At 42.3% G+C, this 25,082-nt stretch overlaps 1 protein-coding gene across 2 annotated transcripts in view; it reads left to right on the top strand.

The window, feature by feature from the left end:
* Positions 1–3,525: 3,525 nt before the first annotated feature.
* The window catches only part of LYPD6 (LY6/PLAUR domain containing 6), a 110,668-nt gene continuing 89,111 nt past the window's right edge, over positions 3,526–25,082 (top strand). For both annotated transcript variants that reach the window (XM_060016828.1, XM_060016830.1), the window contains exon 1: positions 3,526–3,642. The gene's annotated coding sequence lies outside the window, so the exon portion shown is untranslated. The remainder of the gene's footprint in view (positions 3,643–25,082) is intronic.

Genomic DNA, 25,082 nt, shown 5'->3' with positions numbered 1-25,082 from the left:
CATTTCATTAATGACTAGTGATACTGAGCGTCTTCTCCTGTGCTGCTGTCATCTGTATATCTTTTTTGGTAAAATGTATGTTCAAATCTTTTGTCCGTTAAAGAAATTTGATTGGTTGTTTTCTTCTTGTTGAGTTTTGAGAGTTCTTTATATATATTGGCTACAAGTCCTGTGTCAGATATATGATTTGCAAATATTTTCTCTATGTCTTTTCATTCTGCCAACAGTTTTGTTTGCAGAGCCAATGTTTTTAATTTTGATAAAGTCTAATTTATTTATTCTTTTATGGATTGTGCTTTGTATCTTAAAATTGTATATTTATATGTTAAAAGCCAAATTTATAAAAAAACCAAAAGAATAAATTCCTCCTGGCACCAACAGATTATCTACAAATAGTACATTAGCTATGTCTCCTAAATGTGACATCAAACAAGAAGAAATTAGATAATTTATGCTGGAAGAACTAGATTACAGTTATGAAAGATGACATAAGGATCTAACAATATCAATTTTTAAAACACAGAACTAAAGACTTTTAGATTCTGTACCTTTGTAGTATGTAAATACATGAAATAAAATGTTTCATGGGGGCTTCAAACACCCATTCATTTATTAATCCATTTATTTCTTTAAAAATTTTTACTGAGCACCTACAATGAGCCAGACACTGTGTTCTGGATGATGGTACACAGATGAATAGGAACAGAGATAGAACTTTGGACAAATAAATAAACAGGTTATAACACAATGTGGTAAGAACTATAGTTGGCATTTGTTCAAAGTAAACCATGCTTCTTTTTGCACAGGTGGTGGTTTCATCACACACATCTCAGTTTACAATTATTTTTCTGTGTGACGGGCCTTAATGTTTGTCTCTCTCATGGTCTATTCCAGGAGTATAAATACAATTTATGTTTTCTTCATAGTGGCTGGCACATAATACGAGCTGGATAAACAATTGTTGAATAAATAAAGTGCTTGCTATTGAAGTATAGAGAAGAAGAGTTGCTAACTCTGCTCCTGGGATCGCATTAAAAAAGGTGACTTTTGAAGTGAGTCTTGAAGCAGAGGTAGGAACTTGCTGGTGGGGGTGGGGTGAGGCTGGGGAGGAAGAGAAGGGCAGCAGGGCAGCACTGTACAGTCTTAGCCATGGGCATGTGAAGTCACACAACCCCTGTGGGAAGGACAAAAGGTCCCAGGAGGGTAGAATCATCCTATGTAGGGAAGTGTGGGGAGCAGCAGATGAAGCCGAAATGGAAGGCAGGGGTCAGGATGGGAAGGAAAGGCCTTGTCAACCAGGATAGGTTTGAACTTCATAGCGATGGAGTTGGGGAGACTGAAGGATTTTAAGCTTTTAAGTGACATGAGCAGTAGAGCAGTAAAGACTATGGCTGAAGCCTGGATAAGAGATGATAAGGGTGTGGCAGTGGCAGCAGAGATGTTGAGGAGAGACAGACCTGAAAGCTATTCCAGGAGACCAAATTTATGGGACTTGGGGATTGATAAGATGTGAAGGGTAAAGTAGAAGGAGAATTTAAAGTTTTAGCTCTTCTGATGCCTGGAGAGTATCGCATGTAGGGAGTTAACATATTATTTTTTTTCCTGATTAATAAGTATTACATGTTCTTTAGAAAATATAGGAAAGCATAAAGAAGGAAAAAAAATCAGCTCTTATCTCAGCGCACAGAAATAACCACTGCTGATATTCTGAGTGCCTATCCTATCATTCTTCTAAAATAGATCCTAAGGATTCTATCTCCACAAGAAATCCACGGTCTCATGAACAACATTAATATATTGAATTTAATTTTGAACCCAAATGTTAAGTTTTGACTATACTGTGAGCTGAGTCAATTTTTTAAAAAAATCAAGTGAATTAGGTACATGGGTGGGAACTTCCAAAGAAAGAATTTCTTCCCTGGAAACTAAATAAGGGGCAGCGATGACACCCGGGACATGCCCTCATTCGTACCAGATTCTCAGAGGTGACCTGCCCAGTCACTGAGGGACATTTCCAGGTTCCGTTTCATTAATTCATGTTCAATTCATTCAATGTGCTGATCCCTGCAGGAAGGCAGCTCTGCAGTGATCACCTCCCGTGTCCAAATGTTTGGAGTGCTAATTATTTTTGCCCACTTGAACCTAGAGCTTGTGTGAACCTGTGCACATAAACTAAGTAAGAGAAAAACTTTCTGAGGTCCAGGAGCTGTGAATCAAAAACGCATTATTTGAGACCCTTCCAGATAGAGGAAATGGGAGGGAAGTTAAAAAAAAAAAAAAAAAGAAAAGGATATTTTTATGTTGAGAGGAGCGGGGAGGAGCAGAGTCAGGAAGATTCAGAGGATGTCTGCCTGAAAAGAAGCTCGAACAATAGAAAAGCTAAGGAGGAGAGAAAGGGGGCTCAACGATGGACGAATGTATCCACTGGGGCGGGCCGTCCTAGCGAAGGTAGCCTGCAGGCCAGGTACCAGGCGGAGGTGCTGCAGCTGGGGGCGAGCTCCCGGCTCCCGGACGGAACCCTTCCTCCCGACCTTCCCGGGGACCTTCCCTCGTCACGCCCGCCCCCGCCCCGGTCCTCGCCTGCCCTCAGGCGGGTCCGCTTCCACTCTGAGGCTCTGGATTGAAAAGTCCCCGAGAGTCAAGTATGATTTACAACAGGGAAGAGAAAAATCAATACCTCCAGAGAGGTTTGGGGTTGGGGGGGTGGCGGTTACTTGAGGCAAACGTTTGGCAGATGGTGGGAGAATTCTGCCTTGGGCTTTTCCCACCAAACCTACAACCCGACTCCCACTTCTTCAGGAGGATCTGCCATCACCAGCCCCGGCTCTCTCCCCAACTCCGTCGCCCGCCCCGCGGCGTGCGTCTTCTATTGCAAACGTCAGGTGGTCTAGGTTTGCCCTGGGTAAGGAGCTCGACGTGCTTTTCAGCTGCGGTTCTTAGGTGCCGGGGGTTTCGCACGGCCCTGGGGGTGGCGGGGAGTAGGCTTTGGCTGGGGCCATTTCACACGGCCAGGCTTTCCCTCACTCAGCTACTGGCCAGGGTGAAGCGAGCGGCGCAGGGGGTCGCTCACAGGAAAGGGGCAGTGCAACCTGAGCAAACATTGCTAGTTTTGAACGCTCACCGCGAACGGGCTTCAGGGGCAGGTCTCATATCCTCCCGGTTCCGTCCGCGGAACTCGGCAGACTCACTCTGCCAGCCGAAGCGCGGAGCCGGGCACCCCAGCTGCGCCGGGCCAGCAGCTCCGGCCCGCCGGAGTTTGGACACTCGGCGCTCAGGCAGACTCTCCCGGAGTTGGGTCGCGCGCTCCGGGCCAATGAGCGTGCCCCGCGGAGGGCTCGGCTCCCCCCCGCGCGCGCTGATTGGTCCCGCGGTCGGCTAGGCCGGGCAGGCCAGTAGCGGCTGCGGGAGGCGGCGAGGGCCCGGCGCGAGTGGGAGTGGCGCGCGCCCCCCGCCGCCCTGTCCCTCCCCGCCGCGTTCCCTCCTTCTTTTCCTCCCTCCCTCGCTCGCTCGCTCCCACCTCGCACTCCCCGGCTCCGGCCGCGCGCTGGCGGGGCTCCGCATTGCACACTCCGGGGGCGCCGCAGTGTTCGTGGGATGGAGCAGCGGGCTGCCGCTGGCGGCCGGAATCCGCGTGCAGCCCGGGTGAGTAGAGGCGGGCTTCCCGGGAGAGCACAAAAGGAAACGGGGCTCCTGCCAGCGGCCCGAGCTTAAGCGGGGCCTGGGCCAACCACGGAGTGGGCTGAGTCCCTGGAACTACCGAGTGCTAGGACAGTCTTTCCCCCCACAGCCCCTGGCCAGCAGCGCTGGTGTCTTCGCTTCTGCATCCCTCTCCGGTGTTTTGCCCCCGAGTGGGCAGTCCGCACTGCGCGCAGCCTGGGCAGGTCCGGAGGGGCGTGTGTGCGTGTGTGTAGTGCTGGTGCTCTGGGGGTGGGATGGAAATGTCAGGAGCTGCCAAGTTCACCGCTGGAGGAATCTTTCCCAAGAGTAATTCACCACCTTCCCAGGGCCAGGCATGCGTCCACCAGGAACTCCAGCCGGAGGGAGAACCGGGGAGGCGGAGTGGCAGCGCCCCACATGTTGCTGCGGGGCGGGCGGGGGGTGGCGGTGGGCGGCGGCCATGGCCCGGCTGCGCCCACCCAGAACCAATGCGGTGAGGCGGTGAGCTGGGGCGCTTCCAGCCGTCGCGCTAACGGGCAAGGCCCTCCGACTGCCCACTATGGGGGTTCGGCGAGGTGGCGTCCACCCACTGAGCCAGAGCTTCGCCTGGGCTTGACTTGGCGACCCGCTTTTCTCTCCATTAAAAGCAGTTCCATTGATTACATTTGGCTAAACATTCTATTTTAGCATAAAGCTCTCTATCGGTCGGTCTCTCTGACTCTCTCTGACCCCCGCCGCGATCTCACCAGCTCCACTCCCCCAACCCCTGCCTCGACCCTATTCCTCACAGTGAGGTTCAAAACTTGATGTTTGAGCATGATTGTATCCGGCGTGGTCCCTGGCATCTCAGATGTCACAATCATTTGCCGTTTCCTAGGGGAGTCCAAGGACTTGTTGTAATTTGGGGGGTGGGGGTGGGGCGGGACATTGAGGAGGGAGCAACTCTTTGGTAGGGAGCTAGTTGGTAGAATAGCGTTGACCTCCCAGAGCCATATGACAAAAAGAATGTTAAGCTTCTCCCTCTGGTAACTCACCCAAGGTGTGACCTCCAAAATTCAGTTTTCTTTGTGGGAGGCTAGGGAGTTTAGATTCTCCAGGGGAAAGGTTATTTCTTGTTAAATTGACTTACAGTGACATATGCTCTGTTCTGCTCTTCACTGGCCAGCCATTGCAGATGCCTTGATATTATTAGGGCAATTCCCTTAAAGCCATTACGTTTTCTTACTCGAAGTAGCTCTTTGAAATTTTAGATCTGCACCCTATTTCTCTAGAAGACGTTAATGGTTACTGTATATGTGCTCATGTGTACCAAGTTTGCAAAAGATATTTGTGCAATCGTCCATGAAATGGCTTAATACACATTTATGGTAAACCCATTTAAATGTAAAACATCTATCTGCTTTCAATTTTACTTTCCTCCTTGACCAAAGGCACCAGACTGAAACAGGACTTAAAAGAGGCTTCCTTGTTTAAAAAGAGGTTTTACAGAACTCTAGTCCTGAGAGCAAACAGTACGCTTTTGAGCTTGTAGGCACACAAAGGCTGTTAAAAACTGTGAATTAGTTTTTTGGGGTTAAAAATATCAGAAATGCTTCCAGACCAAAAAGGGTAGCTACAATGCATAGGTCTACATTTTGAAGCTGTTGACAGTCTTTATAAGATGAATGTTTATAGCACAGAATGCATAAACGGGACTGATTATAGCAAATAATGCCAAGTAAAAAACCATACTTTGCATCATATGTACAGTTTACATGGCACACTGGAATCTACTATTAAAGTATCTGTGAGGAAGTCACCCTGATTTTACAGGTGCAACAGCTGAGGCTCTCAGAAGTTGAGTGACTTTTCCAAGGTGAATAGCAGAGTTCAAGTCAAGTTTTTTTCCCAAGTTCTTCCCTCCCTTGCTCCCTCCCTCCCTTTCTTCATGCTGGGCTTCCTTCTTTCCTAGTTCTAATTTCTGTACCTCTTTTTTCTATTCAGCACATAGCTTCCGGACCATTATGTACCATTCCCAAAAGGCTTTGCTCTCTGCAAAGTACCACATAGCTCCCTGTAAGGTGAGGGCTGATAAACATTTAAGGAGAAAGCTAATAATGGATTTTAAGGAACTATCCTTTTCCAAGGGGCATATTATTTTTATTAATGAGTTGTTAAATATACAAGTAATCAAAACCCTGAAGAATGATGGCCTTATGGTAGTGCTTCAGAAAAATCAAGTGACTAATAGTGGCATAGATGTTTGAGAAATACGTAAGTCTCCCACTCTATAAGCAGAAACTCCTCATAAGTTCAATAGACAATTACAGTGAAGCCCTAATAAATGATTATTTCATTAGTGTCATTTTAATTTTAAAAAGAGTTGACAAAACAGATTACTTAAATAAACCCAGAGCCACTCTGGAAAAAAAAAAAAAAACCTCACTCATCAGAAGTCCTGAAATCCTCGCTAACTAGTTTACAAATGCAACAGAAAACATTGATTAAAGAGAAATCATGTTTTCACTTGCATAGCTAGCAATAAGGGGCTTACAGCTATCTGCCTATCTGATTATTTATTAAAAACCCATCACTTACACATCTTTTCTTGGAAAACTATTGCTCATGATCTTTATTTATGACACATTGCATAATATTTTTTAAGATGAGTAGAATTAATTTTGTTTGGATTAATGTAGGTAGAAATATTTGAAGGGTCAGTTTATTAAATTAAGCCCCTGAAGGGTGACAGATCCCAAGCACACTGAAAATGAGATGGCCAAAAATGAATGTGGAAAAATTCTTGCAGTGGAGTCCCAAAATAATAATGAAAGACTCTTACATACTGTGAAAGGAGAATTGTGGAAATACTTGGCTTACATTGTACCAAACAGATACTCAGAGATAAAAAGAGAACACAGTATAAATGAATTCTTTGCTTCTGCTTTTGCTGAGTAACATTCTTATACCCAGGCTTTCTCAGGCAATAAACACACTGGAGGTAATAGATCAAGAGATGGCAAGTGCTCAGGATATTCCAGACCCAATCAACAGACTAGGTACTAAATCACCAAGATGGCCATCACTCAAGTGTGTTGAACCTTAGTGTGTAAATGACAGCTCTCTGGGGCATTGGCTGGTGGCCTCGTGGGGCTTTTGTCAGGGGAGGAGTTTCAGGGGGGACCCTGCAGCCATCAGGCCAGATCCATGTCCCTATAGATCAGTATTCAAAGTGAACACAGATTACAGTTAGTACAACTTATTTTGGAGAAAGGGAGAATAATGTATTAGAGTTTAAGGAGGAAATATATTTGTGGCTAAAGTGTTGCCCAAAATATGATATTTTTAAACTTTCAGAAAGCCTGACTGGATTTCAAATCCTGGTTCCTCCCTATTCATGAATTTTTTTTTTGGCCAAGAAACAAGAAACAGAGAGTGGAGATAGACACTTCTCTGAGTGGACAAATAAGCTCTTCCAGGAACTAGTTTGGGGATGGTTTTATTTAAACTTTTATAAATGTCTGTAGATGGTATGTAGTTCTTATGGGTAAGTGAAAACTACAGTGATAAAGTTGAATCATAGGAATAACTAAAAAGACAGCCTAAATGGGAAGAAAAATAATAGAAGATTAAAGTCAAAATGGAAGATTAGAAGATAAGTGTATTTGGGAAAAGCAAAAGTGTATTTGGGAAAAAAGTGTAATTGGGAAAAGTGTATTTGGGAAAAGCACATTTATGGGAGATGGTTTTGGATTCCATTCCCATCAGAGGTCAGTATAGCTGGATAATATTCTCTCAGCTTTCTTAAAAAAAAAGTGTGTCCACCAAGTTAAAGTTAATGTTAAGAAAAGGATATAAAATTCTATATTAGTGTGATACCATTAAAAGTGTGTAGTTGAGTTAGTTTGTATAAATCTTCTTTCCGTATCTGTTCATCTATCTATTATAGAAGGAAATGCATCAATACATTAATAGTGACTATCTCTGGGTATTATGGGATTGCAAATGTTTTTATTATCTTCCTTTACTTCAGTATTTTCCAAATTTTCTTCAGTGGACATGTATTGCTCTTAGAAGAAAAAGTATTATGGAAATAATATATAGTGTTGTAACCTCAGATTTCAAATAGTCTTACTATAACAAAGGCTCATTTGATTATCATTTCTATGTCTTCTGTAAATCTGCATTTGAAAAATTTGCCTGTTTTTTCCCCCTGAATTCCCTATATATGAAAGGCAGCATGTTTAAATAATTTTTTTTTTGTATTTGGTACTAAGGAAAAGTGTGGCTGAATATGAGCACTGTGCTTTCCTTAGACAGTGAGAACTGGGAAATCAAAAGTCGTTCTGTTTTTGCTATAACTATCAGGATATGAACAACCAAGTTAATGGAAGCTGGTATGTCTTGTAACAACTCCATAGACAAAGGATCCCATAAGGGATGTGCCCAGTTTCCAGAGCCATGGCCCTCAGAGAAGCCCCAAGTATGATGTCCCCATCAGATAATTTTAGTTTTCTCTCAGTCTACCAATTAGGGGTAGGGGTCATAGTTATAACTAGTGGCTAGCTACCATAACTAGTAGCCTAATTGACATTTTTACCCTTATGAGGTTGCTGCAAAGGAAGAGCTATACAGATACTGGAAGTCAAATTCTCATGCACACAGTTACAAATACAGTGAACTTGGATTATTTTTCCTGAAAATAAAAAACTAGAACTAGAACACATCTGTTGATATTTGAAAGCAAGGGGGTTCAGACAGGAAGTAATAAGCTCAAAGACTGTAATACCCTTATCTCCTGTCGTGCATCCCACTTGCCCATCCTTACTCTCTCTTTTGCCAAGAGGAGCTGCAGGCTAAAATTAAAAATAGATTCCAAAAAACATTCAGGTGTATGCATGAATGATTACCACATCATGGATTGTTAGGCAAAACAGAAGTACTGGGCGTGAAATCTTCATCTTTTTGTAGAAGCCATAGATATAAGAATTCTTAAAGCCAAGATTGTCCTATCGCTGACATTTTTTTTTTAAATCATGATTGTTACTTGAGTTATCAAAACAAGTATCTCTAAGCATTCTAAATGATTAAATAACAATACAGTTAATGTGTTTGGGTGGTAGGATTTTGGATAAACATTTTCAAAAATATATTTCTCAATATTTTTATGCCCTAAAACGCAGGATAAGTAAAGATTGCATTATTCTCATCCCATTTTCCCCCCTTTTCAAGAAGTACCCCCTTCCTTCAAATCAAGAGGTACCAGATTTGCAGTATATAAACTAGCAAATGTACACATTATTTGTTTCCATCAAGACATCTAGAAATACTAGTTTCTTTATACCATTAAAGCAATTTAGATAATATATACACTTACTTGCACTTATAGTAATAGCATTTATTACTCTGCTTTTTATTTGTATGGCTTTTCATCTGCAGGACTCTACCTGCTTATGAGGGATTCTGCGACTCTTCCATTGGCAGAGACGGCAGTGTAGAGCAATGTTAGAGGCCTGGGATTTCCCATGTTGTAATTCTGGCCCTGCCAGTTGCCAACTCTGTGACCTTAGGCAAGTTATTTAGTTTCCTCCAGTTCAACTGGTGACCATTAACTAGCTGACTGACCTTTAGCAAGTTAGGCACCCAGTGTCTGGGCTTCATCTGCTTCAACTATAAAATCAAGGGGTTGCACTAATTAAACTTTAAATTCCTAGGTGAGGAGGAACCAACCTATATTTTTTGACATTTAAAACTACCCAGTAATGCTGATCTAATAAAATGGTTTTGAGCAACTAGAAGTGTGGCATAATGTTGGTATTTAGAACAAACTAAGTTACAAGACAGAGTTCTTGGAGATCTATAATAAAAAATTTAAAGTATCTAGCATATCTCCCTGGAATTTGTTCTTTTCTTGCTCTGTAGATCTTGCCTGTTCTTTCGACTTGATTATCCATGCGGAATACATTTAATTTCTTAGAACTTTTTATCTTAAAGATAAAAAAGTTGACTTTCAAGTGTTCTAAAAATGTTAACTCTTAAAAATACTGACTTTAATAGAAGTAATATTCTGAATTTATGTAAGGTCTTTCTGTACAAGATCAAAGGAATGGTATTAAGAAGTACATGGTTTTTCTTTTATGTATAACTTCATAGAAGGATTTCCCTTTATGGAATTTTAAAAATTCATATTCCCAGTCACCCAACCGAATGAACGCACAGAAACTTTTGTAGCAATTCTGACTTGTTCTTGGTCAGTGTGTCCTTAGTCAGAAGTGTCCTTTTATCCAGTATTTCCCAATTGACAATTCTTTTTAAACCTTCAAGGCCTAGTTCAAATGTGGTCTCCCCAAAGAAACCTTTTCTCCTCATTTTCATCAGTGTACATTTTCCTCTTTTACGTATACCTGTATTTTGTACTAACTTACTGTTTTTTACATTCTAGCTTATTTACATCATGTCTTATTTCTCTTGAATGCTGGCATGAGTATATTGTCTTGCACAGAGTAAGCCTTCAAAGAATATGTTGAATAGACTTACTACTTTCATAGAGAAAAAGCTGTAAGGCTTGGGGGTGGGCTGGGGGGTAGGGGAGGGGAGGGGGATCACAGAAGATTGATTTAGATGGAAGAGATAAGTTTGGGTTTTGTAGTTTATGACAATTGCCATCTAAGTTTAGTCTCTGGATGTCCACCAAGAACAAATAAATATCACAAGCTGTGACTGTTCTCCTCAGAGACACTTCGCTGCTTTTGTTTCCTAGGAGTACCCTCTAGATATTGAGGGTCTTTACTGAATAGACTCTAAGCCATCAATCACCATGACCTAGGACTTGGGCAAGTTAGATGTGCCGTCTTCCCACCTGGAAATAAAAAGCTGGCTGTTTCACACTTTCATACTAAGCTGTACTGTGCTTTTTAGAAGTATATAGATAATTTCTACTAAACCAAAAACAACAGAAAGGTTCAAGGAGGAAAATAATCATTTCTCTTCCCATCACCCAGATTTAATTATTCGTATGTAATTTCTTACTACCTTAGTTGCATTCTTTTTCTCTAGGTTACATGGTGGCTACCTAGCTATATGTATATAGCATATGTTCAATGTGTTTGATCTTTATCCTTAATAGCATAAAATAGAAGACAATATATCAAACTTGCCGTATATAGGTAAAGATATACAAAGTCCTTCTTGGCTGTTGAAAACTCTTTGCATGAGTTTTCAACACACAGTTCGGGCTGATGCTTTTTAAACAGAGAGCTAGACAAGGCTAGATCTGTTTAGTCTCTGATAGCCAGGATTCTTCTTCCTGTTCCATTGTCATAGGTTGGAATCACAGCCAGCTGACTTAAAATGTTGTTTTGGGGGCGCCAGGTGAGATGTGGCTGGATCAGCATCAACTCCACCCAGTTCTGAGAAATAACTCAGAGTTCATTTTCTACTGTTACCCATAGTGTTATTCTTTGGGAGAGCCAAACCAGGCAAGTAAAAATCAACAGGATGCAAGAGATATTTTTCCCATCAAAGCTATTTGGAGGCTCAACTTTATAAATGAAAGGCAATACATATCATATAATGGAATAGCAATTTAAAGAGAGGTACTGTTTGTAATGGTACTTTCTTCTCAGCTTGGGAACTATGTCAGAGAGACCTTTGCTAGAAGGGGTAATTTTCAGCTAGACCAAAGCAAATTCAAGAAATGTTGAATGCTGTGGCACCTAGAAGACATTTCAGGCAAGTGGGTAAACTCATTTCCTACAGTTTCTGGGAGGTTTTGACCTTGCAGGAGGGTTTCAGATCTCTCCTGGAACAGTGTGCTGAATAAGGTTGAACATGGGAAATGGAAAGAAGAAAAAGAGTACAGAAAAGAAGGATCTGGAGGACTTACAATAAGGAAAGGATCACCTGCTTTATAACTGATTGAAGAAAACTTTCCAGTCCTATCTGATTCCGCTCTTAATCTGGGGAAGCCCTAAGATATACAGAAATAAATTTGAGGAGAGCCACAAAGCTCTATCTGCCTTAAGTTATCGGCTGTGTTCCTGCTGCAGCCTCCATTAGGGCCACTCGGGTGCTGAGTCATAGTCTCAACTGTAGAGTCTAAAAGATTACTGTTAAAAGGCTTTCCTCAGGGGAAGCACGTGCTGGCTGATGAATGGATCCAAGCTGGTTAACAACTGCGTATTGGTCACGTAGGCAAGTAAAAGTTGAGGGAATCTAAGTCTCCAAGGGGACCAAGACAGAGACACAGAAGAGGCAACGATCTTGTGGTGAGGTATGGGTGGAAACGAAAGATGTTGGGATCTTTGCTTATTTCCCACTTTTAATCTAAACTCTCATCAGGCTATTTGCTGAATTATCAACCACCAATTCCTTCCCGGATTTTGGCCAAGCCGGTTAACTTCTTTGAACGTCTGTTTCCTCATTTGTAAAATGACTGTACACGATCAGCACTTCTAGAGCAGGATCTGCAGGAAGAGACACTGGTTCCTTGGGATGCTGAGGGAAATAAAAGTCCAATGGTCAAAAGTGTTTGGGAAACAATGGGTTAAATGCTTTTCAATTGCAAGACTTTTCAGAACTTTTAGGAAGTGAATGATCATTCTAAATACCTGAAAGGTGGTATACTCTTCGGTGAAAACCAAACCTGTTTGACAATGGAACCCATTTTGATGGTGCATCTTTTGGGTCAGTGTTCTGTGCAACACCAAATATTGGACTAGCTTTGTCTGAGGTCCTTCTGGGTTTTAAATTCTGTGAATCTACAGTTACATAGTATGTCTCTCTTCCTGTTTCTTTTCTAGCTAGCCCCTTGCCTCTTATCTTGAAGAGTTTTTATGTTGTATAAACCTTGTGATCAAAAATGTACTCTGGGGCTTCCCTGATGGAGCAGTGGTTGAGAATCTGCCTGCCAATGCAGGGGACACGGGTTCGAGCCCTGGTCTGGGAAGATCCCACATGCCGCGGAGCAACTAGGCCTGTGAGCCACAACTACTGAGCCTGCGCGTCTGGAGCCTGTGCTCCGCAACAAGAGAGGCCTCGACAGTGAGAGGCCCGCGCACTGCGATGCAGAGTGGCCCCCGCTCACGCAACTAGAGAAAGCCCTCGCACAGAAACGAAGACCCAACCCAGCCAAAAATAAATAAATAAATTAATTAATTAAAAAAAAGAATGTACTCTGTTAGAAAATCCCTGCGTCTACTTTAAGAAGACACTAGGAGAGTGCAAACTTGCAAGCTATGCACTTTCCCTTAACCTTTGTATTTTAGACTACATAAAGTCACAGAGAGTCAAAACACAAATAATGAATTCCCCAAATACACACACACACACCCCCTAACAAAAATATTGAAACGTTTATTAATAGACGGGATAATATTTCATAAAGGAACAGTTTATAAAAGACTGTTCATTCTGACAGAGGCATTTCTGAGCAAAGCAGTGCAATTAACCACAGAGCTGTAGCATAAATATGAAAAGATGAATACTGAACGTATACAAAATGTGCACTGTTCTTCCCTTCATCTTCAGGATTACAGAAGACGTTTATCACACATCGCCTCACCGACACCAATCTAGTTGGCTCCTGCCAGATTCACCCTTTGCGGGATGAGGAGCTCGTAAAAGTGGGAGTGTTTTGTGGAGGGAGTGGCAGCGGAAGTTCAGGGCACAGCGTGGCTGGGTCTGGATTCTGCCGCCTCTTGCTGAAATAGCTCCCCTTTCAGAGGTGGTTGGGGATTGGCGGGGAACAGGGCGTAACTCTGGGTTAGAAAGAGAGAATAAGTATTCACGATGCCTATTTTTCATATTGTCATCATTGTACTTTGTGACTTCTCTGCAGTTAGAATAATCTAAATCTCTCCAGGTAACCTATAGCAGACAACTTTCAGTGGGCTATGAGTTCAGTTTTCTTGATATGTTTTTAAAGAGATAATTTTTTAGATAATGTTAGGATACAAAAGCCAAAATATGATAATAATTTCCCTTTTACAATTAAATTAAATTTACATGTTACACTATTTCTAAAGTTTGGTTGTCTGTCCTCCACCCTTATTTAAAATTTTTAAGAATCTTTGTCAAATGTTCTGTTATTTGAATTCAGGCTTATCTCTGATGAAACATCAATATTCCTATTTAGTTTTTCTTGTCTTGTTAAAATAGTTGGAATTAGTTGTATGCATTTAATTATATTTTTATACTCTAAATTGAGTTTTGAAATTTGGTGAACAATTTGTAACTATTTTTTTCCCAAGTGATAATATACATATTATCATATTGGCATGATTCATAAGACTTTCCTCACCTCCTTGCACTGTCTCCACAAGGATTCCAAGCTGCGCTGTGCCTAGATTTTTGAATTCAGCTTTCTTATTTTTAGAGGCTGCCTTTTCTCTTCCCTTAAACATACGAACAGAGCTTTTAGCTCATTGCGCGTTGCAAGCCCTGGCACAGACTAGATGCTCAGCAGATATCTGATGAGCAGACATTCTCCCTAGTCCATCAGTGTTTGCTGAATAAATTAACAGGTTAGTTAACGAGCAGTGCTTCCTGTTAATTGTCACCACTGTCATTCCAGTAACGTAACCATTACCTACCATACAAGACTGTTTTCTTAACAATTAAAAGTAAATTTTTTATAACCCACCAACATGATGCTAATTAATGTTTAATGTTCATTTTCCTGCTTCGAAAGGTACTCAGATAAAAGAATTCTACTCAGAAAGTTTTGCACAGATTTCACAAAACCGAACAGATGTAGTTGGTTCTGTACCACAGAAGCTCAATGAACTTTGGAGGAGACTCGAGTCTTCTCACATGGGAATGAGATGCCCTCTGTGGGACTGAACCCAAGTGCCTTAAAACCCCTAAGTAGGCTTTGTTTTGGCGTGTTACAGCATTCCCCCTTTGGAATGTTCAGTCAGTTTAGGGATGCTGATTTCCGTAAAGCTTTCAGCATAAACTTCATCTTATGTGAAAAAGAATTTGGTTTGCATTTGGTCTGTACTTGATTGTTGTTGCTTTATAGGCTGTACTCTGGATGTGTAGAAAGATTGTCTTCCTAGCCATTTTTTAGACTTCTTGACTAGTAAGTCTCCTTTGTTAAAGATTAGTTGTTTGAAAAGGGAAACAGACTCCCAGATATAGAGAACAAACAAATAGTGGTTATCAGTGGGGAGAGGGAGTGGGGGAGGGGAAAGACAGGGGTAGGGGACTGAGGTACAAACTATTATGTATAAAATAAATAAGCTACAAGGTTATATTGCTCAACACAGGGACTATAGCTTGTATTTTATAATAACTATAAATGCAGTATAACCTTTAAAAATTGTGAATCACCATGTTGTACACCTGTACCATATAATATTGTACATCAGCTATAGCTCAATAAAGAAAAGAGATGATAGGGTATATCCTCTTTTGAAACAGGAGCGGAGAAGTCTCCTCCTTTCTCTGTTGCTTTCCTCCAATATCCGTAATTTCCTACCAATTTGTCTAGGGCTTTACCAGCATCACCACTTGGCAAAGTGAAGTTGATTTATGAAAAGCACTTTCTTATTTTATTTTATTATTATTTTTAAATTTTTATTATTTTTTTTTTGCGGTACGCGGGCCTCTCACTGCCGCGGCCTCTCCCGTTGCGGAGCACAGGCTCTGGACGTGCAGGCTCAGCGGCCATGGCTCACGGGCCTAGCCACTCCGCGGCATGTGGGATCTTCCCAGACCAGGGCACGAACCCGTGTCCCCTGCATCGGCAGGCGGACTCTCAACCACTGCGCCTCCAGGGAAGCCCAAGCACTTGCTTATTTTAATAATCAAGCTAATGACAAAAGAACTCAAATGACTTGTTTGGGGGCTTGGCATTGAAGTTGATTTTATTTGCTGTAATCTACCCAACAAATGACAGTACTAAGGTTTCCTTTCCCATCTTTTTTGGGCAGGTGTTTGTGTCATTTTTTTGGCAGCACTGAAGAAACTGTCTCTTACTGAGCTTTAAGTTTGAATAGCTTTGAAATCTTGAAAAAATAGTTATATCTTTTAATACTGCATCAACACTGTCTACATTTAACGTGTCCCAAAATTTGAATGACTGAATATTTTATACTTGCCAGTGCAAACACAGCAATAATTAAGCAACAAGTTCTTCTTTTCTGGGCCCTACCCAGAGATATAAAAAGAAAGGGTAAGGCGTGGGAACTGTCCTCATAGAACTTGGAATGGCTTCTCTCTGTGTCTGTCTTGAAATATTTGAGAACGAACTCATGCCAATCACAGTTCAAGGTGGAAACACAATAGTGAATGAAATAATAAGCAAAAGTTTTTGGGGCTAAAGCAGTAAATAAGACTTACAAAAATCCCTGTCCTCATAGAGCTTACATTCTAGAGGGGTAGGGGCAGAAGATAAGGACATAAATAAGAAAATATGTGGTATGCCAGGTGGTGATAAGTGCTATGGAGAAACTAAAGTGGGGAAGAGGGAGAGGGAATGTCAGAGGTGGGGGAGAGGGAATGTCAGAGGTGAGTGGGAGGCAGTTGGCAACTTTAAATATAGTGGTCATGGAGACCCCGCTGTGAAGGTGTCACGTGAGCACCTAGACCAGGTAAGAGAGAGAGCCTTGGGGACCTCTGCAGGAAGAGCCTTCCAGGCAGAAATGCAAAGGTGCTACAGTGGCATCATGAAGTCACTGGCTCTCAAAACAGCAAGGAGACCAGTGATGGGAGTGGAATAAGCTGGGGGGAGAGTAGTAAAAGGTCAGAGACATAAGGCGGCAGCCCTTCCATCCTGCAGAGCCTTTAGAAGTTATCTGGGAAATGTTTCCTCCTTCCCTCCCTCTTCCTTCCCCCCTTCCTTTCCCTCTTCCTTCCTTCCTCCCTCCCTCTCTTTCTCTCTCTCTTTCTCTCCTTCCTTCCTTCCTTCCTTCCTTCCTTCCTTTCTTGGGACTGAGTGAGTTGGGGAGCCATTGGCAGAATTTGCACCAAGGAATGACCTGATTAAATGTATGATTTAAAAGATCACTGGCTACTGTAAGAATCAATAATAGGAGGGAGGGGGCAAGGCTGAAGGAGGCTACTGCAGTAATCCAGAGGATACTGGCCTAGACCCAGGTGGTTGCAGTAGAGGTGGTATAAAGGGGCATTCTTTGTCTGTTTGGAAAGAGTGGAGGAGACAGGATTTACTGAAGGGTAGGATGTGGGGCATGAGTGAGAAAGCAGAGTCCGAGATGGTTCCAAGGTTTGGGACCAGATAACTGAAAGGGTGGGACTGTCATGTATTGAGATGGGAAGGCTGAGGAGGAACAGGTTTGGAAGAGGGTTCGATCAGCTTGGGACACCTTACATTTGAGATGCCTGTCAGGCTTCCACATGCAGACAGGGAGTCAGTGGTTGAGGGTATGACTGTGAGTTCAGGGGAGAGATCTGGGCTGAAGATGTAATTGGGGGACTTCACTATGTCTGCAAAAGCCATGAAACGGGAGCTGATCCATAAGCGTGAGGAGATCAGACTGGCCTGTCAGAGCAGAGTGCGCACAAGTAAGTGGCAGTTGTAGGGTCCTTTATTTTTTGCTACAGCTGTTTGAGAGGAGTTAGGAATGTGTGGGCCAGAAGAGTTGAAACAGCTTTCATGGAGAGTGTGAGAATAGAACTGGTCCTTGCAGATGGATAATATTTGGAGGGGTAGAAATAACGAGGAGAGGACATTTGGTTAAAAGGTATGAGAATTAAACACAGCACAGCCCCTTAGCAGGAAGGTAGTAAGGGAAAACATACCAAGATCACGGTAGAATTTTCTCGCTTGCGGAAGGGATGGGACTTTAGTCTCTGTTCAGTCTATTTCCCAGGATCACGATATGCAAATGATAGAGTTTTGAGTCCCATTAAAATCTTGAGTGTTTCGCGACACTTGAGCAACAGCTTCTCCCCCTTAATCCTTGCAGCTAGTGCTGCCTTATATTTTGTAGTAACTTGAAACTGACGTGAGGAATTTTAAGTACATCTCTTATCAAAACAGATGTTTCATAGACTATCTGGTGGTCAGCTCGTCTTTCAGAAAGCAGCTTGGAATTTGAATTTAGTTCCTCTCCTAATTTTATGTTCTCCAAAGTCACTGTGTGGGAAATTTAAAATTTATTAGCAACTTTCTCTTGTTCTTGGATCTTAGAGAGATGGCAGTTTCAGTAAACCTGAAAAAATTGTATGCTGTGTTACCTAGAGGCAGATTATTGAACAACTTCACAAATCTAAGGCACGTAAGTATTTTAACGCTTTCATTGGAACTTTGGGGTCATATTTTATAAAGGAAAAAAAAAGCCTCTGCCTTCTTTTTTGATGCAAAATGATAATTAAAACAAAAACGAACTTCATAAAACAATACAAAGGATGCCAACTTCAGAACAAATGATTAGAAAAATTTTGCCTCTTGTTCCCTCTCCCTCTACTTTTTACTAGAATCTAGATGAGGTTCAAGTCTCATTTTTATTCTGGGTAAAAGTTTCTCATGGAGTTGGGAAAGCTGAGGACTTCAACAGAACTCCCTGAAGTAAGAGCAAGTTGTGTATTTCTTTGTTCATTTTAGTTAAAGAATGCCTTTAAAACAATGTCTTGTTAGTGGTTTGGCATAACCTTGTGTGACATTTCTGTATCCCCACTTCTTCTTTGGGTTTCAGGGAGGTACAGAGCACAGCTCCAGCAGGCTGTGACAGTTTATGAGGCCCCCTAGGTGTTGGCTGGAGAGCAGCATCAGTGAGCAGCCCAGTGGACCCTCAAGCACTGTCCAGTAGAATGTTCTAGTCTCCCTCATGGTGACAGAAATAGTCTGTGTCTGCACTGGCCAATATGGAAGCATTAGCCACATGTGGCTACTGAGTGACTAAAATGTGGCTGGTGCAGCTGAGAAACTGAATTTTAAATTTTATTTAATTTTAATTTACTTAAATTTAAGTGGCCACATGTGGCTAGCGTCTGCTGACCTGGACAGCACAGCCAAGCTGACGGCTGGTCTTGGGCTTGCTGGAGCATGGAGTGGGCAGATGCTCACACTGTCCTTGCTGGGTCCTCTCCACCACCCTGGTGAGTGTCCACAAGCATATCTTTCTCATCTATACACAGCCCCCAGAGTTGCTTCTAGTGACTGGAGACAGGACAGGACTTTGTGAAATACCTCCTCCCTGTCTTTCATGGGAGTGGGGAGAAGGAATATAGAAAGGCAGAGTGATGTTGGAAGAGATGAGGTCACTGTTATGATCTTAAAGACCTTTGATATTAAAAAGTATATTAAGAATAGTCTATTAAAATCATTGAATATTTTATAACTGATTATGAAAGAGAATTATCCTGGGGAGTAGATTTTAGAGGTAACACTGTGAGATAATCTCACTAGTGTTTTGAAAGTAGGAATTCTGTGAGTGACCCACTTTCTTTCCTTGAGGAGGGTTGCTCATTTATGAGTACTCTTAAGGTTTTTTTTCATTTTTTATTAAATATTTTTTTTCAGTTTAGGAAATCATTTTAATAATTCTTCTTTTATCAATATTATACCTTTGTGAATAAGGCTTACAGAATATATGTATATTTTTTAACTTATTTCTTTAAAAAAATTTTTATTGGAATATTGCTTTTTTTTTTTTTTTTTTCTTGCGGTACGCGGGCCTCTCACTGTTGTGGCCTCTTCCGTTGCGGAGCACAGGCTCCAGATGCGCAGGCTCAGCGGCCATGGTTCATGGGCCCAGCCACTCCGTGGCATGTGGGATCTTCCCGGACTAGGGCACGAACCCACGTCCCCTGCATTGGCAGGCGGACTCTCAACCACTGCGCCACCAGGGAAGCCCTTATTGGAATATTGTTGATTTAAAATGTTGTGTTAGTTTCTCCTGTACAGCAAAGTCAATCAGTTATACATATATCCACTCTTTTTAAGATTCTATTCACATACAGATCATTACAGAGTATTGAGTAGCGTTCCCTGTGCTATACAGTAGGTCCTTATTAATTATCTATTTTATATACAGTAGTGTGTATATGTCAATCCCAATCTCCCAATTTATCCCTCCCCCCACTTCCCCTCTGGTAACCATAAGTTTGTTTTCTATATCTGTAACTCTATTTCTGTTTTATAAATAAGTTCATTTGTACCATTATTTTTAGATTCCACATAGAGCAATATATACACCATTGGTATTTATGCGAAAACACATAGCAGGCCTTCAATAATCCACTCTTGAATCACACCATTGGTATCAATACCGTTGATAAATACCAACGGTGTGTGTATTGCTCTGGGTGGGGATTATTAAGGAGAGGGATACAGAGCACAGGATGTTTGTTAAAATGACTAAGGTAGGGCCACTGTAGGGCAAGAAGAAGGGTCGAGTATGTGACCAGGACCCCAGTGGGCCCAGCCTCAGAACTCTCAGTTGGGATGTTGGTGTTACGAAGTGTAGTGCATTAAAATTATACTCCTGGGTCCCGATGGGCGGTAGATGGGAGAGAGGAAGGAAGGCTTTTGCCTCTCAATGATCAGTTTTCACCTCGGAAGAATTCCACATACTAGCAATTTACCGCTGCAGTGAGGAGCTGTCCCCGCTGAATTTGTGGAGAAAGGTTTTTAAAAAGATTTGTTGATGGGTATTTCTGTGGTTATTCTGTTACTCTCACTCTTAAAACCACATGGAGCCTATGTGCCAGGGGCTATGCTTCACTTGCCATCTAAATGATGAGGAAAAAAATGTGTACACAGGGACTTCCCTGGTGGCGCAGTGGTTAAGAATCCGCCTGCCAACGCAGGGAACACGGGTTCGAGCCCTGGTCCGGGAAGATCCCACATGCCGCAGAGCAACTAAGCCCGTGCGCCACAACTACTGAGCCTGTACTCTAGAGCCCGTGAGCCACAACTACTGAAGCCCGTGCGCCTAGAGCCCGTGCTCCACAACAAGAGAAGTCACCGCAATGAGAAGCCCGTGCACCACAACTAAAGCTTGCATGCAGCAACAGACCCAATGCAGCCAAAAATAAATAAATAAATAAATAAATAAATGTGTACACGGATGAAGAAAGCTAACAATGAAACACGCTGTGAGATGGATCCCCAATGCGTGGTCAGACAGTGAATGTGTATCCCCCCGTACTTGTCCTCAAAGACATAAAGGGCCGTCGGGTGGAAGAGGTACTACGCTTCCCCTCCGGGGCTCCAGAAGACAAAACTGGTGGTTATTTTCTAATTAAATAAATGGTTTTTGAAGGCCTGTTTGTGCAGCGCTCTCTGGTGAGGGAGAATGATTTAGGACAGGAAGGCTAGGCAGAAGATGAAGATGTGACAGTGGCTGCCAGTTGTGGGGAGATTCATTTCAGTCGAGAGAAGAGAAAGCTTCAGGAAATAGAAGAGACAGCTATGAGGGGATTAGCCCCCTTTGCTGGAGGTGTCCCCAGAGAGACTTCCTGGACTCGTGGGGACTCGTGCTTGTAGGGCAGGGGTCAACAAACTACTGACCTTGGGCCAAATCCTCTCCCTGCCTCTTTTTATAAATAGAGTTTTATCAGAATCCAGCCATGCTGGTTTAAGCGTGCAAGGCTGCTTTCACACTGCAACGGTAGAGGTGAGTAGTGACAAGACCACACGACCTACAAAGCCTAAATTATTTACTATCTGCCCCTATATAGAAAAAGTTTGAGGGCCCTAAAGAGGATCAGATGCAGTGATATGTAAAATCCTTCTTAATTTTCCGAATGTAAGGGATTCAGACAAGAAACAAGCCTGTGGGAAGTGTGGAGAAGGGTTCCTGTGAGAGACGGACCTTGAAGGAAATTCTTTCTGGTCCTGGCAGAGAAGACCATTCCATATGACCACTTGGGCAGGTCTCCAGGGGAGTAAGTCAGTGTACCTGGGATGCTTCCAACAGTCTCATTCCAACATCCACCCATTCATTTGTTCGTTCATTCATTTTGCCTCTAACACGTTGTTGGCTGGCGTAGACAGTAATCTAAACCATTTCTCTGCTTGCTCTTGGTAAAGTAAGCACAAACTCTGGCATGAGCTGTTGGCATTTCGATAAGAACTTTGCCAGTATGGAAATGCTCATTAAGTTCAATGTTTATAATCGAGTTTTATGGAGTTATTTTATTTCAAGTATAATAGTCTCACCTAGACATAACTTAGAATTTATTCACGTGTTTGGCTGAATCGTAAGATGTAAGAAATGGTTGTTCCAAAATGAAAACCTCACTGTATTGGCAGGAGATGCAGCTCGTGGTGTTAAGGATAGGATGCACATTACTATTCATGCCTTTTTAATTGATAAGCCTTTAAGGCTTCTGGAAGCCTTTAAAAGTTGTTTTGTCAACATTAGACCAGCTGCTGTGTAATTATGGTAGCTCTTCTTGCAGTTAAATTCTTTTAGTAACGTGTTCAATCTGCTGATGCCAAAGTGCTTTGAACCTGTGATATATACTATAGAGAGCTTTTGTTTTTACTTACAGATGGTTGTGCCGTTTTCTGGGCAACTCTGTAGCATTTTCACAGAAATTTTAAAGATGAATTACTTCAAATGGGAGGCAAATGAATTTGAGCATCAGGGTACTCCTCCCCCTATAAAAATTGTTCATGTGACTTGAGTTTTGAACTTGACTCATAACAACCTAAATATGCTCATTAAAAAAAAAAAAATCTGCTCCTTGAAACGTTTTAAGGGCTCTTTTCACTGACTCTCCAGCTTGTAAATCAAAACTTTCTGGCACCAGTCAGATGATGGTAAAAGCAGGGGAGCCTGTGACAAAGATCGTTGCTTAAGGAGGAACCCGGCGCAGTGGTTCTGCCCTCTGTGCAGGGGACTGAAGCTTCATTCAGAAAACCTTTAGCAGTGTGTTTTGCTATTTTTAAAAGGAGTTCTATCCTGAAGTCCGGCACAAGAAGGTATAACTAGGTAGGGACTGGTGTCAGAAAGATGCAAACAGAAGATCCTGTGCTTCTTTCCTCCTGGTCCCCTGTCCTCCCCACATGCTTTGTGCACCATATCTATGGACAGATCACACTGGTGCTTAAGGCAGGTAAGAGGTGGGGTGGTGATGCTGGTGGCCATGGAGGTTGCTCCTGTTAGCTCAGGCCACTTAGGTCACTTCTTCCCTATGGCATTTTAAGAGAATAAGGCAAAGCCTTTTAAAATAGAGGTGCAGAGCCTCAGCACCTGGAGGAACAAGAGACTTAGATGGAGCCACAGCTGGCTCTCTCTGGCCCCTTGGTCCCCTCTGTGTTAAGGAATGCATCTATGTTGGTGGAAAGTTGTGAAGTGAGTCCCTCAACCACCTGTGCTCACCCTTCCTCTCCACTTTGTGGTATAAGGGATCTGGGAGAGAAATTGACCCTTTACTGTATGAAAAAGCCAGTCTGTTTCAAGTTTAAATAGATGTTCAGGAGTGTTAATAATTTGCAAAATCTGGAGAAGAAGCTCTCCTGGACAGTATTGCCTTTTATAATGGTAGAGTCTGCTAAAAACTGTCTCTTCCGCTTACTCACTCAGGAAGTGAAGATTTGTTTGCCTTGGGAGCTCTTGAGCTCTGAGAACTGACAGATTTGGGAGGTTTGAGGACCCATGGACAGTTAGCTGTCAGGTATTTGTGTGTTTTGAAGTAGCTGTTGAGACACTGTTCTAAAGAGAACTAGAATTTGTTTAATTAAAAGTTGCCTAAATTAATTATATTTTTCCTGTGGGACAAAACTCATTCCTGGTAAATGGCTTCCTCTTTTCAAAGTAAGACTGAATGTTAGTTCAGAGTGTTTTTAATTTTTCAGGCTGGTAGAATAGGCTGCCCAGATGTGACCAAGAAAACTAGCATGAGTCTCAGTGTTCTGTATCTAAATATCAAGACTTGTTAATATCATTATGCATTTTTTGTGACATTACTTTTTGCTAAGGTACATAGTTTACATTGATATGATAGGAATTAAATCTGCCTTCAAGTGTCTATTCTAATTGCTTGCATAAGACCTGGTCTAATCAATCTTATCACATCAACATGTTCTATGCTTTCACCCATAATGCTTATCCCATTAGCATTTTAAATGCTTTCTCAAAGTCTTGCATATAGTTTTAGAAAATTATAAACTTTTTTTTTTTTTTTTTTGCGGTAGGCGGGCCTCTCACTGTTGTGGCCTCTCCTGCTGCGGAGCACAGGCTTTGGACACGCAGGCCCAGCGGCCATGGCTCACGGGCCTAGCCACTCCGCGGCATGTGGGATCTTCCCGGACCGGGGCACGAACCCGTGTCCCCTGCATCGGCAGGTGGACTCTCAACCACTGCGCCACCAGGGAAGCCCGAAAATTATAAACTTTTGAAATTGCTCTGAGGGCTGCAAAATTGTTCTTGTTACTCCTCCACAGTAATCTCACATTATCTCTCGATTGCACTGAATCAGGGAGAGCAGATGTTGGCTTTAACTTCTGGTGCTAAGACATAATAGGCATAAACCTACATGCATATATATATGTACATAATATACATACACATGAGTAATCAGTTCCTAAAGAACCCCACAATCAACAAGACAAAGGACTTGTGCACGCTCAGATGGCTGTAGGGTCGTGGAGATCTTTCCTTCTCAAGCTACTCATCCCTCTGAGTCTCCTATTATAGTCAAAGGTACTCAGGCATAAAACCTTTTTATTATTTTTATCAAGTATTTAGATTCTTATTTACAAGCAGCAAAAACCAACTCAAATTAATTTAGGAAAATTTATTTTTCAAGGATTATCTCGGATGTGGAGGAGAATGGATCTTTTTCTTACTCCTAACTTACTCTTCTTGGACTCTGTAATGATTCACCTCTGCATTCTGGGTCTGTGTGCTTGAGTAAGAGTACATTTTTATGTTGTTGGACTCTGCCACCCCTCCCTTACATGAATAAATGGAGAATAATTGAAGGAAGAGTCAGACAGTGAAACTGCTGGTAGACCAAGGCTATAGCTGGGTCTGTATCCAATACTCTCTCCCCATCTCTTGATTTCTCTCACCTCCTTGGTTTCATTCTTTCTTACTGCAGCCCAGGTGTAGAGAAGGTGACTGCAAATGCTCCTGAGATACACACATCCCATATTTTATGCCACTATGTGGGACTGACTCATGCTCTTCTGTTTCCAGAATCAATAATCCTGAAGAATAGAGCTGATTGGCCCAGCCTGAGACAGATGTCAACTTAGACCAATCAGCTGTGGCTGCGGGTAGGACCACACTGTACAATACTTGTCATTGGGCTCCTTTCCTATGTATTGGTAAAAGGAGAATCAATGAAGCTTGAAACATATGAGATGTTTTCCTTGCCCACATGTGGGCACATCACCTTTTTCTTACCAACCATGACTACTGGCCTCTTCCAGATGCCTACTTTTTCCTGTCACTTCTACTTTGCCTGCCATTGCTTTTCATGGTTGGTGAAGAACCTGGGACAAGACATAGTGTGGACAGAAG

Source organism: Delphinus delphis, chromosome 7 (assembly GCF_949987515.2).
Source record: "Delphinus delphis chromosome 7, mDelDel1.2, whole genome shotgun sequence".
NCBI lineage: Eukaryota > Metazoa > Chordata > Mammalia > Artiodactyla > Delphinidae > Delphinus > Delphinus delphis.
This window is presented reverse-complemented; position numbering and strand designations above follow the sequence as displayed.